General features: G+C 42.4%; 1 protein-coding gene across 1 annotated transcript in view; it reads right to left on the bottom strand.

The window, feature by feature from the left end:
• The window catches only part of LOC147665171 (zona pellucida-like domain-containing protein 1), a 334299-nt gene that overhangs the window by 289775 nt on the left and 29459 nt on the right, over positions 1 to 15065 (bottom strand). The gene's annotated exons all lie outside the window — the stretch shown is intronic.

Here is a 15065-nt window from a genome sequence, read left to right on the forward strand (position 1 = left end):
ATACAGTCAGGCAGTCTGAGAAGTCCCTAGGGGGGCCCGGGTGACCGTCTTCAATCAGAAGAAAGTCAAGGCGTTTGTTAGTCACCATCTAATGGGTGGGGGGAGGACCTAAGTTCTTAGAAGGACCCTCACTCACCACTAGTTGGTGACATGCTTCATCATCGGGTCCCCGCTGGGGTGACCGAATGTCTCCCCAGCGTGCTACGACGCCTGATTACAGCGGAGCAGGATGTGGTGGGTGCAACAGTGCCCAAATTAGGAAGTGACTAAACGTGGTAGTGCAAAGGTGTATTAAACAAATAAAAAATGCAGAGGTTGTGCCCTTAGAAAAATTTTAATAATGGCCAACCCGCATTGGTTAAAAACAAAGTGTGCGGACTCCCATGGTTCTTAATTAAGGAACCGGAGTCCTAAGTCAGAGATAAAATTTGGTCGACATGTTTCAGCTGTTAGGGTTGCATGTAGCTCAGCTTTCTTCAGGACCTACAACAAAAGTCCTCCGGTGGTATGCACGCTCTAAGGTGCACCCTCCCGTGAGGCTCTAAGTGTGAAAAATGTTGTTTAAAATCAAAGGATGGAAGGACATTCCATCTCAACCACACTACTCACTCTGGTAGGGGTTTAGAAAAACGGGAACCTGTAAAAAGGAAGGGACAAGTACAAGACCACAAACACACAAACATGAAAGGGAAGGGTTAATTCCTTCTGAGCAGAGTCGTTTGTCAACATTAATTTCATGTGGATTTGACTGTGGGTATCATGCACAATTAATGTGACACCCAAACCGAGGTGCTGCCTTATAATCCTTAGTTAGGTGCACCATGCTAACAGAACCAGCCCAGTATTTGAGTCTGTGTCCTGAGCATGCTCGTGATTCAGTAAGATCGAGCAATATGCCACTCTGTTCTGGGGCAGTGAAGGAATAAAAACCACAGTGAAAAGAAAGTTTACGCAAGTATTTTTTGGTTGTTCTAATTTCACACATGCACACACACGTATAAGGGGCCAAAGAACCCCATTCCCAGCGTGAGCATAGGAAGATTAGGAAGCGGCAAAACGAGCGTATCCCCCAAAAATTGCTCGTCCCCACATGTAGAGAGAAATGCCTTCTGTGAGTTAGTATCAGAAAAGCGAGTTCGAGATAGAAAGATAAGGAATCACTCACTTTCTGATGGAACAGATTGTGCTCCTTCGGAAATGGCAGCCTGGGTTATTTTCACGCGGCGTTATACTGCCAGTAGTGAAAAGAGAAACCGTTATGGGTAAATGGTATCAAGGCTTCATCTCGTAACGACTCTTGTCGCTACGTCTTCACTCAAAATCACTTACTTCCACGCCTGCGGCTCCCCACCGTGTACCTACACGGGCTCCGGCTGTCTCCCGGGACGAAGAAAACTAAAGCGCACCCGGTTGTTTAAAAAGACCAAGGGGTCTGATTGGGCGCGCCTGCCCGCGTGGGTGTATGACGTCGACGGAGACATCGCGTCTTAAAGGAGAATGCCCAGATACACGAGAGACTACCCTGATTGGTTGATAAATACCACGTGGGGGCGGAGCGGACCGGCAACACGGAGCTGCCAGTTCCAAGGTTGGCGGTTCGATTCCCAGCACTGTCACAACATAAGTCAATTATAAACAGACATTAAAAATGCGGGGCTAAGCATTTAGCTGATCGTAAAACAGTATAGCTGATCAGGCAAGATGTTGGTAGTGTGACCACCATATCTTAAAGTGCCTGTCTACTATTTATTTCCCGTAGTGACTTTTTGGGGCAAAGAAGGGTATTTTGCGCACAGGTCCCATATTTCAATAAGGAGACTGATGAGCTCCTGGAGGGGTCTATTTATTGCCACCTGAAAGCTGAATTTTATATGCACAGATTTTACAACCCAAAGCAATTTTTAAATAAAATTGCTGGTAATGAAATAGGTGGTTGTCTTTGCGGCACAGTTAAGACTAAGTCCCTGAACTAAGGTGTATAGAGTCCACCTTGAATCAAGAAACACATTCAGATTATTGGTGGATTGTTCATCTACGTAACACCGTACCCCAAGGTATATCATCATTAAGGCCTTTCGTGTTGGTACTGAGCCGATACACCCAATGTTGTTCTTTCTCGAATAAAAGGGACTCTGAACTGCCCTCCAGATGTTCCAGGATAGTCCATTCGAGGTCGTTGGGTGTGTGGTTAGTCTGAATGAAATGTGCAGTGAGTTTCATTGTTGTCTTTTTGCAACGGATGTTGCTCCGATGTTCGCATATTCTTGTTTTGACCCTTCTTGATGTCATCCCAACATATTGTAACTTGCATCTGCACGTGATCAAATAGACTACATTTGATGTATTGCAGTTGGTATGATTACGTTGTACCCAACGTGTGCCATCCGCCAAGTCCAGGAATTTTGTGTGTGAAGTCAAATGGCATATACTGCAATTGCCGCAGGGGTGATGACCTGTCACGGGTGGAAGCCCCCAAGCGTTGAGAACGCTCGGTAGTTGGTTGTTGTTGTTATTGTTTCTGGGTCGTGTGTGAACCCATGAGTCTTTCAAGCTGGTGGACCTCTTGTAGGAGAAAAGTGGTTTTGGCCAGTGTGCCTTGCTGCTAGTGATGATTCTCCAGTTCTTCGATACACATTTACTCACTGCGTTTGACAAAGGGTTAAAGGTGGTGACGCATGTGAGGGGAATCTCATTCACCTCAGGGGTGGGATTGTCTGCCAGTAAAACCTCCCTTTGCTGGTTCCGTGCTCTCTTTTGGCTGGTATTCAGGATCCTAGATGGGTATCCTCTTTTCTCCAATTTTTCAGTTAGTACATTAGCCTGCTGTTTGTATGTGGACAGGGTGCTACAGTTGCGCCGTATTCTTAGGTACTGCCCATACGGGAGATTCTCCCGTAGGGCTCTTGGGTGGTGACTGGTGAAGTGCAGCAGGTTGTTTTTCGCTGTCGGCTTCGTGAACGTCTTTGTCTCCAATCGGTTGCCCTCCCTTTTGATAGTAACATCTAGGAACGTGAGTTCGTCCCTGGAGTGCTCGTGCGTGAACCTCAAGTGATCATTTAACGTATTGATCCATGTGTAGAAGTCGAGTAATGTGGATTCATTCCCATGCCAGATCATGAATACATCATCTATATAACGACGCCATACGGTGATGTTATTACCGTATGGGTTCGCAGGGTTTAAGATGTACTTCGACTCGAAATCATATACGTAAAGACCAGCTACCGATGGGGCAAAGGTGCTGCCCATTGAGGTCCCCGTTGCTTGGAGGTAAAGTTGGCCTTCGTATTCAAAGAAGTTCCGTTTGAGAGCCAGAGTGGCACAATCGACCACAAACTCCCTGGAGGTGTTGAAATCCCACATAGCTTGGTCCAGCGATTCCTTGACCACTTTTATGGTCTCATCCTGCGAAATGCAGGTATACAGGCTCTCGATGTCCATCGAGACAAGCAAACACGGGGCATTTGTTAGAGAAATTGTATTGAGCAGAGACAGAAAACTCTTGGTGTCTTTAAGGTATGTGGTTGTGGATTGTATAATTGGTTTAAAAAAGAAATCACAATACTGTGAAAGAGGTTCCAGGAGGGATCCCAGGCCCGAAACTATCGGTCGTCCTGGAGGGGGTTGTATATTTTTATGTGTTTTTGGTAACACATAAAAATAAGGGATCCGTCCCTCAGACATTGTTAGGAAATCAGCCTCTTTCTTTGAGATATATCCATCTCTTTCTGCTGTTGACACTAGATCACAGATTTCACTTCTTAGTTCATTGGTCGGGTCCACATCTAAAGGAATGTAGTTGTTGCCATTACTTAAGAGTCTCCGACACTCTGTGTTGTAATCGCTTTTGTTGAGGATCACAATCCCGCCCCCTTTGTCCGCATTTTTTATGACAATATCATTGTTCTTCTTGAGGGATTGAATGGCCTTAAATTCATCAGCGGACAGATTTTTATAGGGGGTCGGTTCCTGCATTTCTTCTATTTCTTTGAACACAGCTTGTTCGAAGGCTAGGATCTCAGGTGTGACTGTATGTGTCGGTGGTACAAACGTTGATTTCAATTTGAAATCAGTGTCACTCTCAATGCCAACCGCTGTTTCTCTCTCTGATGATTCAAAAAAGTTCTTCAGACGTAGCTTTCTGAAGAATTGACTGAGCTCACAATGGAGTTTGAAACGATCCAATTTGGGGGTTGGAATGAAACCTAGTCCTTTCTCCAAAACTGAAATTTCAGGTTGAGAGAGATTATAAGATGATAAATTCACCACTAAGGTTTCACATTGCTGGGACCGGGTCTCTGATCTGCTGATGTTGGGTCGTTGGGATCCTCCATCCCTATTTGAGTGTCCCAGTGTACGTGGTTGGGACCCTTTTGTTTCCCTCGGTTGCCCCGCCTGCCTCTGTCCTGAAAAGGATGCGGGTAACTTTGGGGATGGAAATTCGGATAGGGCATGAAGTGAGGGTTCCAGCATCTATCCTGGAACATCTGGAGGGCAGTTCAGAGTCCCTTTTATTCGAGAAAGAACAACGTTGGGTGTATCGGCTCAGTACCAACACGAAAGGCCTTAATGATGATATACCTTGGGGTACGGTGTTACGTAGATGAACAATCCACCAATAATCTGAATGTGTTTCTTGATTCAAGGTGGACTCTATACACCTTAGTTCAGGGACTTAGTCTTAACTGTGCCGCAAAGACAACCACCTATTTCATTACCAGCAATTTTATTTAAAAATTGCTTTGGGTTGTAAAATCTGTGCATATAAAATTCAGCTTTCAGGTGGCAATAAATAGACCCCCCCAGGAGCTCATCAGTCTCCTTATTGAAATATGGGACCTGTGCGCAAAATACCCTTCTTTGCCCAAAAAAGTCACTACGGGAAATAAATAGTAGACAGGCACTTTAAGATATGGTGGTCACACTACCAACATCTTGCCTGATCAGCTATACTGTTTTACGATCAGCTAAATGGTTAGCCCCGCATTTTTAATGTCTGTTTATAATTGACTTATGTTGTGACAGTGCTGGGAATCGAACCGCCAACCTTGGAACTGGCAGCTCCGTGTTGCCGGTCCGCTCCGCCCCCACGTGGTATTTATCAACCAATCAGGGTAGTCTCTCGTGTATCTGGGCATTCTCCTTTAAGACGCGATGTCTCCGTCGACGTCATACACCCATGCGGGCAGGTGCGCCCAATCAGACCCCTTGGTCTTTTTAAACAACCGGGTGCGCTTTAGTTTTCTTCGTCCCGGGAGACAGCCGGAGCCCGTGTAGGTACACGGTGGGGAGCCGCAGGCGTGGAAGTAAGTGATTTTGAGTGAAGACGTAGCGACAAGAGTCGTTACGGAGATGAAGCCTTGATACCATTTACCCATAACGGTTTCTCTTTTCACTACTGGCAGTATAACGCCGCGTGAAAATAACCCAGGCTGCCATTTCCGAAGGAGCACAATCTGTTCCATCAGAAAGTGAGTGATTCCTTATCTTTCTATCTCGAACTCGCTTTTCTGATACTAACTCACAGAAGGCATTTCTCTCTACATGTGGGGACGAGCAATTTTTGGGGGATACGCTCGTTTTGCCGCTTCCTAATCTTCCTATGCTCACGCTGGGAATGGGGTTCTTTGGCCCCTTATACGTGTGTGTGCATGTGTGAAATTAGAACAACCAAACAATACTTGCGTAAACTTTCTTTTCACTGTGGTTTTTATTCCTTCACTGCCCCAGAACAGAGTGGCATATTGCTCGATCTTACTGAATCACGAGCATGCTCAGGACACGGACTCAAATACTGGGCTGGTTCTGTTAGCATGGTGCACCTAACTAAGGATTATAAGGCAGCACCTCGGTTTGGGTGTCACATTAATTGTGCATGATACCCACAGTCAAATCCACATGAAATTAATGTTGACAAACGACTCTGCTCAGAAGGAATTAACCCTTCCCTTTCATGTTTGTGTGTTTGTGGTCTTGTACTTGTCCCTTCCTTTTTACAGGTTCCCGTTTTTCTAAACCCCTACCAGAGTGAGTAGTGTGGTTGAGATGGAATGTCCTTCCATCCTTTGATTTTAAACAAAATTTTTCACACTTAGAGCCTCACGGGAGGGTGCACCTTCGAGCGTGCATACCACCGGAGGACTTTTGTTGTAGGTCCTGAAGAAAGCTGAGCTACATGCAACCCTAACAGCTGAAACATGTCGACCAAATTTTATCTCTGACTTAGGACTCCGGTTCCTTAATTAAGAACCATGGGAGTCCGCACACTTTGTTTTTAACCAATGCGGGTTGGCCATTATTAAAAATTTTCTAAGGGCACAACCTCTGCATTTTTTATTTGTTTAATACACTTTTGCACTACCACGTTTAGTCACTTCCTAATTTGGGCACTGTTGCACCCACCACATCCTGCTCCGCTGTAATCAGGCGTCGTAGCACGCTGGGGAGACATTCGGTCACCCCAGCGGGGACCCGATGATGAAGCATGTCACCAACTAGTGGTGAGTGAGGGTCCTTCTAAGAACTTAGGTCCTCCCCCCACCCATTAGATGGTGACTAACAAACGCCTTGACTTTCTTCTGATTGAAGACGGTCACCCGGGCCCCCCTAGGGACTTCTCAGACTGCCTGACTGTATTCCCTGCACGCGTGTGAGTATTGATCACGCGTGCAGCATACAGTGAAGCGTTATCTTGTGATTCTAATTTTATTATCACTTTTTTCACTAGAGTCACTCCTTTGTTGTTGAGAGTATAATCTTTGGCCCCAACAAAAGAGCAGTGCACCAGCAGAGCAATACAGGAGTTAGGGAAGGACTTGAGTTTAGGGTACAGGTGCTGTGCCCTTATTGCCTGTTAGATTGAAGTGAAGAAAACTGGTGCACTGCCTGAGACACTGGACAGGATCTTTGAAAGACTTTTTCTTTTCAAACTAGGCTGTGATTGCTGATTTGCGAGTTGTGCAGCTTCACCGTGGGAACAACAAAAGCCTGTCTGTGAAGCTCAAACGGACACAGGGAGAAGACTCCCCTTTGGCTGGTTGTACAGCGGCTTTAATTTCCCAAGGACTTCTTTTTGTTAGCAATGTGACTTTGCCCTTTCCTTAACTATATTAATTAATACTCTAGCCCTCATAAAAGGAACACTGGAAAAGTCTATTGAAAATGTTTTTTACATAGAATTGGACTAGATGGTTCTAGGATTTGCTTTTTGCTAAGGGCTAGAAAAACATTGATAATTCTGTTTGTGATAATAGTCATTACTCTCTTCTGCTATCTGTATGTTAATTATGACCCAATGCCCTATTCGTACTCCTGCTTATACCTTATATATACCCACTTAATTAAATGTTAATAATGAAAAATGCCCACCTAGCACTGTATTAGGATATTGATGAATTTATGAAAATAAATATGTAAAATATTTTCTATGTTCCTACTAGATCATAGGAATGTCTTTAGCTCATGCTAAAAGGACTATCTGTTAAAGATTGCAGGAATCGCTGTTAGCATGAGCTGAAAACCATTTTGTACTTGGCAGCCATCTTAGTTAGCCATGTGCTTTCTCCCTCTTCCAGAGCCTTGCACATGCTCAGAAAGGCCTAGCTGAAAGAATACACCTGCTCCTAGTATAGAACTGTCAGGCTATTTTTGCTGATGTAAGGAGAAATGTCTCCCCTCCCACTTTTTTGAGCAAGCAAATTTTGTACAGCCATATTAGTCAGTAAGCATGATTACATCACTGCCACGTAGCCTTATTAAGGCAGAATTCATTAGGCAAAAGATATTGCTCCCAGTGCGTCCCGTCTGGACCACGCATCATCGCTGGCTGCGCACACACTGAGTGCTTCAGGTGCCACTAACTCTTTGCAGCTCAGGTGAACGCCACGTGGCTGTTGACCCCTGCTGACCGCTGCCTCATGCCTACCTATCACAAACCAACTTGGTTTTGCAATGAGGGTCCCATGCGTTTTTGACCGGGGGCTCAGCGGCCATCTAGGGAAACCTACCAAACCCACACATTTCTGGAAACTGGGAGTCCAGTGAGGTATGACTTCTGTGTGGAAAAGTTCTGGAATCTGCGTGGATCCACCAATTTCCTCCCACCCAGCGTTCCCCCAGGTCTCTTGATAAAAATGGTACCTCACTTGTGTGGGTAGGCATAGCGGCTGCAACAGGAAATGGCCCAAATCATACTGTGGAGACTTGAAAATTACCTATAAGAAAAGTACCTGGTTTGGGGTGGGACCTGAGATTTTGGCACCGGGCTCGGCGACCATCTTGGAAAAGTTCCAAACCCAAACATTTTTGAAAATTTTGACAGGGGCTCAAGGATGGAGCCTATCCCCGAGACGATGGGTCTGCTGGTGGATTTTCCAGTCTCTTGTGAATTTTCGGGATGCAGTAGAAATACAGTGTTTTTGGTGTCTTCTGGGCTAGAAATTCAGCTTCTTTCGTAGACAGCCAATTATGAGCCAGGGCTTCCTCCACCATGGCTCCAATGGTAATTCTAATGGATTCTGTCGGGTCTTCGTTTAGGATGGTATAATTCCGTTGATCCGACAGTAGCCTAAGGCATTCCGGTATGCACCTGTTACAACGCATTTTTTACAACGCACTACCACTACAACGCAGGCATTACAACGCATACCATTACAACGCATTGCGCTGGGGGGCGCTCTAGGATAAGAGGTAAGTTTAATTTACTATCCAACACCTTCCCTAGGGTCCACGGGGACTGGAGTTAGAATAGTAAATTATACTTACCACTATCCAGCACCCCAAAGCGCTATGCGTTGTAATGGTATGCGTTGTGAATACCGCGTTGTAATGGTATGCAGAGTAAAAGTATGCGTTGTAACGTCATACATCCGGCATTCCTTTCTATAGGCTGTTGTTGTCTAGATTACCACAGCTCCCCCTTTGTCCGCTGGCTTGATTGTTATGTCTTGGTTGTTAGCCAGGTCACGAATGGCTTCGTGTTCATAACAGTTGGTATTTTGGAAGACCTGGCGATTATCCTTGTTCAGGGCTTGTAACTCAGTCATCACCGCATTTTCATAAGCCAGGACTTCTATAGGTAGTGCATTGTCTGGTGGGACAAAGGACGATTTCGGTCTTAGTCCTGTATCGGTTTCCATGGGTTTTTCTTTCCCTTCAAAGAAAACCTGTAGTTTTATTTTCCGTATAAATTCATGTACTTCAGTGTATAATTTGAATAGGTCTAGCTTGTTGGTGGGAATGAAGCCTAATCCTTTGTTCAAGACCCTCCTTTGGGTATCAGTTAGTTCATACGGGGTAATGTTTATTACTAAGTCCCCCTCCGGCTGGTTGATGGGTTCTCTGGTAGGGCCCCCGTCATACTCCTGGTATTCATTCTCGGATCCGTTTGGGCCGGGTCCTGCCAAGACACGTTGTTTCCTTTTCTGTTTCTGCCTCTGCGTGGTCCTGGGCGTGAGGCTAAAAAAGACTGGTTCTGAAAGAAACCATCGTCATATTCATTACCCCACTGTTGGTACATTTGGTTAGGTGGAGGGCCGTAGGCAAAAGGTGGAAACGGAGCAGGCCCCCGGTACTGTGAGTAGAAAGGTTGTGGTTGGTAACCCCTCCATCCTCTTTGTCTTGGGTAATTTTGGCCTCTTGACCTTTGTGTGCCCCTGTGTTTGGGGTTACTGCCGGTACTTGATCCCGACGATCCACTGTCTGAACCTTCACTGTCAACATCGCTGTTGACGTTCCGGGAGACGTAGTCATCCTTCGTATAGGGGTACGCAGTTTCTGGAGTGAAGCGGTCTTTATCTTTCTCTAGTTTTTTTAACTTACTCTGTTTAAGTGTTGCTTCAAAATCCAACATTTCTTGGTTCAATTCCTCAAGTCTTTTCTTTAGTTCAGTAGGTATCCAAAAGATTGAGATTCAATTGAAAACCTACATAATACCTACACGTAGAAAGTTAAACTGAAATGAGCCTAAAGGCTCATTTCAGTTTTTGTTTCAGTGAAATGAGATCAGCGCGACGTGCGCGCTGATCGTCATTTCACTGAAACAGGTGAAACGGGGGGGGGCCTAGGGAGCTGGGGAAGCTCTTCCCCAGCTCCTGAGGCCACAGGGGAGAGATAGAAATCCCTCTGGTGCCTGCACTGGAGGGATTTTTGGGGCCATGTGCCATGACGGCCAGAAGCCGTCATGAATACACTCCAAATGTGTCTCATGACGGCTCCCAGCCATCATGAGCACCGAAGGGGTTACTACATTGACCATTCAGGAGACCTAAATCGAAGATTTCTAAATCACAATAAATTTCTTCCTTGAGGAGAATTGCTAGGCCTCCTTTTGCGTGACCCCTTTTTGTGGCCTCAGCTTCAATGTCAAACACAAAGTAATTTCTTCGAGTAAAAGTGTCTACAGACTAAGTTTCTTGTAACAATAGTATCGATACTGAGTTTTCTAGAATAAGGGTTAGTTTTTCTTAGCTTTTCCCCGCGATATTTCAAGAGACAATAGTAAAACTTCTTCTAAAAAGGAAGTGTTTGTACATTCTCTATTTGTTGCTGTTCAAATTGCCTGAAATCCAGGCCCAGAGATTTTCTTTTGGTTGTGTATCGCTTTTTAAAGGAGCCCGGTTCCAGATTCGTCGCTCACCTTCATTGATCGATATTATTAAGGATCCTTCGGGCATGCTTATTACAGTTTCTGGAGTCAAATTCACGTGGTTATGCTGAGGGTGGAACTTACTCTTGTTGTTATCCTTTGGCCTGTTGTACTGTGTAGCCTTTACATTAACTTCAGCCACATCGAAACCATTTCTATGAAGGATGTCGCTCTCTTTTAGAATGATAGATGGAATAACGTTGAACCAAAACTCCACAGTTGCCACAGTCAGACTGAGTTTGTTCGGAAACGCTACTACTTTTATTTCTAGAGGTGTGAGTGAATGAGGTTGATGAATCTTATGCAGTAGGTTTAATATTCTCCAAAGGTTTAAAGGAGTTATGTTGCTGGGGAATAGGTCAGTTAATTCCAGAAGCAAGAGACGATTTGGTCTCCCTTTCCGTGTGTTTTTTTTATAAAGGATTGAGTTGATTTTTTCCTGAGTTTATTCTATCTTGATATTCCTTTGACCTGTTTTATTGCAAAATTTGACACTGTACTTTGATTTCATATGGGAGGGAATATTCATCTATATTTTGGGTTGTCTCTAAACTTTTCATGATTTGTTCATTACTCTGAACTATTTGTTTGGGTGTTTGTGGGAATTTTACTTTGCTGGCGAACATCTCGAGTTTTTAGGCTTTGCTGTTTCTCTTTTTCTTTGGCTTTAATGTAAGCTTAGATTCTTCTATGATTGAAAGACCTGTAGAGTTCTTATACTCGTTCTTTGGTATTGGAATTAACAATTCTCGTTGACTCTTCTGTTTAAAAAAGGAAAACAAGGGCATTGGGGGTTGAGGGATTCTTTCTGTCTTGGTTCCTCAAATAATTTGCATAGAGAGTGGACTTCATTGTTTATATGCTCGTCGTTTTTCACTTTAAAGTGAATCCCTCTGTTTGAGTTGCCTTTTGCGGTTTTTATGTAGGATAGTTAGCAGATACCGGTGGTAAATTTGTACATTGTTCTTCTCGAGTTGCAACATTTTCTGAATGACTTGCTATAGTTTTGGGAGTTTGATTAAGTTGTTTTCCTCTTTTTGTCCCATATCTGCATAGTTAGTGCCTATGTGTTCACATAACGATATTGCTACTATCTGGATGATTGGATGAACGCATGGGTGTTGCCTGTATAGTTCAATCAGTACATAATGAGTGCCTGCATGATTGAAAGAGTGCATGTGTAGCGCCTGGCTGATTGAATAAGTCTAGATATCACACTTGATATATAATTGCATACATGGCTCTCTGAGAGTATACATTGCTATGTTACTCAGCGTCCACATGCATCAATAAGTTTCTAAAACTGAAAACAATTCTCACCTTTTAAAAGCACAAAACATTTTCCTAATGGCATACCTACATCATTTTGCAAATATGTCCTGTGTCTTTAAACACATTTATTCAGAATTTCTCAAAGAAAAGTAACATGCCAAGAGAAGATAGCAAATTAACTCTCAAAAGACATTCTACACTATAACCCCTCCCCAATTTTAAACAGTGCATGTTGCACGAAATGCTCCACCCTTTCTTTATACATGATTTTTTCAACAGCCTTAAAGGTCATAGATTACCATGTAAACATATATGTGATTTCATTAAAAATATACACCTTTAGGCCATCTTTCCAAAGATATACAGTTCTATGCATCTTTAAGTAAACTCAACAGTCTCATCGTACATATACCTATCTGCAAACAGAAAAACAATGTCTCACTATATAGTCTAAACATATGCAAACCGATCATATAAGTTAAAAACCATGTTGAGAAAACACTTCCTAATACATACCTAACAAGTATTAGTACTTTATAATTTATATACAGGCACCGCACATTTTCTTATGTTTTATTCATAACTACAGTACTCCTATTTAATGATGTGACTAAAAGTACCACAACTCCCAGATCGCAAATAATGTAGATGGATCTATTCTGCACATAATGCTTAGACATTTAAAACATTGTCATTGTTAAAGGCATTGCTCATGGTCATTTTCAACAATACTAACATCTTAAACACATGCCCTCTGCCATATACAGTACATCTGATATATTTTTTTTCACATCACTGTGATGCTTCTTTTCATCAAATTCCCATATACATCTACATTTCTACTGTACATTTTTTATATAATAAAAAAGTAATATATATGCCAGTGAATTGAGTTTGTAGATTATAATATTGCTTTAGCTCTTTCTGGATAGTTTTGAGGCTATTAAGATTTGTGAAAACTAAGCACAAGAATGGTACACTACCCTCATAGAAAACAACTCTAAAATTGCAATCTGCTCAACTTTCCACTCTATCATCATGAGAAAGGCAGCATCTGAAAACATATATTTTTTTATTTTAGACTACTGGATCCCCACTTGTGAATGTTAGCATCTGTTGACCCTTTCCTCTCTTTCAAAAAGAGGTTCCTGTTGTTGCGTTTTCGCAATTCGTTTGCAATCATCACGGAAAAAACGGATGTTCAAACCTATAGCAAGCTTCATTTAAAAAAAAAATGAAATACTTAAGGAAAGTTTATTAAAGAGTCCTAGGTTGAAAATTAAAGCTTGCCATTACTTAAATTGTGTCATCACTCCTGAAATTAAAAAATAAATCTATCTTTTTAACATCATTCTCCCCCAATACACTCTTAGCTCAGTGTATCTAGCAACCCAGTGGAACCAGTAGGTCAAATATTCTCAGCACATTCTATAAGGAATATGCTACTTCCAGATAGGATACAGCAGGTGTGCTTTACTCCACAGATTCAAAAGCATATCCATGTCTGTATTACATGTCTTTTTTTAAACAACAGCCAATAATAATACTTCTTGCTAAGGCATCCAACACACTACCTAATTGCATTTACTTTTATGCTGACAGTATCCAATGAAATATATCTTTAAATTATAACTCCAATTTAACTGCTTTTCCTTTGGAAAATTACCTCATTCAGTTCCAGCCTTCTCCTGACTACTATTGCTCCTCCACTTAAATTATTATTAGAGTATGGATTGTGGGACACAGCTACATCTATTGGGCTAAAGAGGCTGCAAAAAAGAGAGGTATTCACATGGACTTGGGTTTGCCAAATGGGGAGATTACTTGGATTGGGGAGAGAGTTAAAGTTTCATCTTTCGCTATCTTTAGTTAAAACCATTGTGGATTGCCGAGCTCCTCACCTCATGATTGTGCACTTTGGTGGCAATGACCTAGGCTCATTGTCTAGGGTAAGGCTGGAAATCCTAATGAAAGAGACCTTTGCAGAACTGATATCGCTTTTCCCTCACACTGTCTTGGTGTCGTCTAATATATGCCAAAGACAGAAATGGAAGTGGTCAAATCAATTCTGTCCACAGATTGACAAAGCCAGGAAACGTCTTTATAAAACTATTTGTTCATTCATTCCTCAGTCACTATTGCATGGGCTGTATCTATAACAAATATCTGCATTTTGACATGCATGGAATTTATAGAAGTTATGGAGTGCATTTTAAAGATGAAAGCAACAGGGTGTTTCTAAGTAACCTAAAATTCTGCACCCAGTCATATGTTTAGCAGCCATATACACACAACCAAAGCAACAGCTCTTGTCAGAGCCACCCTAGTACCCGAAATATTGTGAAGTTTTTTTCTAAAGGTCTTTATTTTGGTTTTGGATATCTTCGCTGCAAAAACAGAAATCAAAAGCAGACATTCAATGACCAGCAACACATCCAAAAACAATATGTAAAAATATCCATTCTGAACATTGCACTACGCATATTATTATATACATACTTCTTTCAAAGCATGTTTAAACTCATATTTTTGTATTAAGTTTCTTCAAAAAACAACTTTAACGTTATCGGAGTTAACCAGGGCGTCAAGACGTTGCCGTTAACCTTGAGGATTGTGTCTTTTCCATAAAATAAACTCACATATATGCACACATTTTACAGTATTTCACACAGTAGGGGTTTATTACTGTACACTTCAAACTCATGTTTTTCTAGTGTATTTCTAGAACATCCATCTCTAAAACCTATTTTCTGCTTTCACAGTGAGGCCGGAGATCGCAATGACATCAGTAATTCCCTGTAGTTACTTGCGAAAGCAGAAAGCAAAAGCAGGAATTCAATAGCCACCACAACATTAAAAAATGATAACTATATAATTAGTTCTAACTAACACAGCAGATAACTCACTACATGAATATCTCTATAACAATGCATATTAATGATTCACTGATATATTTTTGTATATTTTCACCAATATTTGTGATGACGTCACGATATTTGCAACATCCCAATGACGGTACATGGGGAGCTGCACTGGCGGTCGCGCGTGATAAAAAAAAAACAATTTTGAACACACAACTTGTGTCACTAACATCCCCATTTCTCAAACATGGGGTCAGAGTACCTCTACTCGGATCCCTTTGTTAGTT

Source organism: Lissotriton vulgaris, unplaced genomic scaffold, assembly GCF_964263255.1.
Source record: "Lissotriton vulgaris unplaced genomic scaffold, aLisVul1.2 SCAFFOLD_2115, whole genome shotgun sequence".
In the NCBI taxonomy this organism is placed as follows: Eukaryota; Metazoa; Chordata; class Amphibia; order Caudata; family Salamandridae; genus Lissotriton; species Lissotriton vulgaris.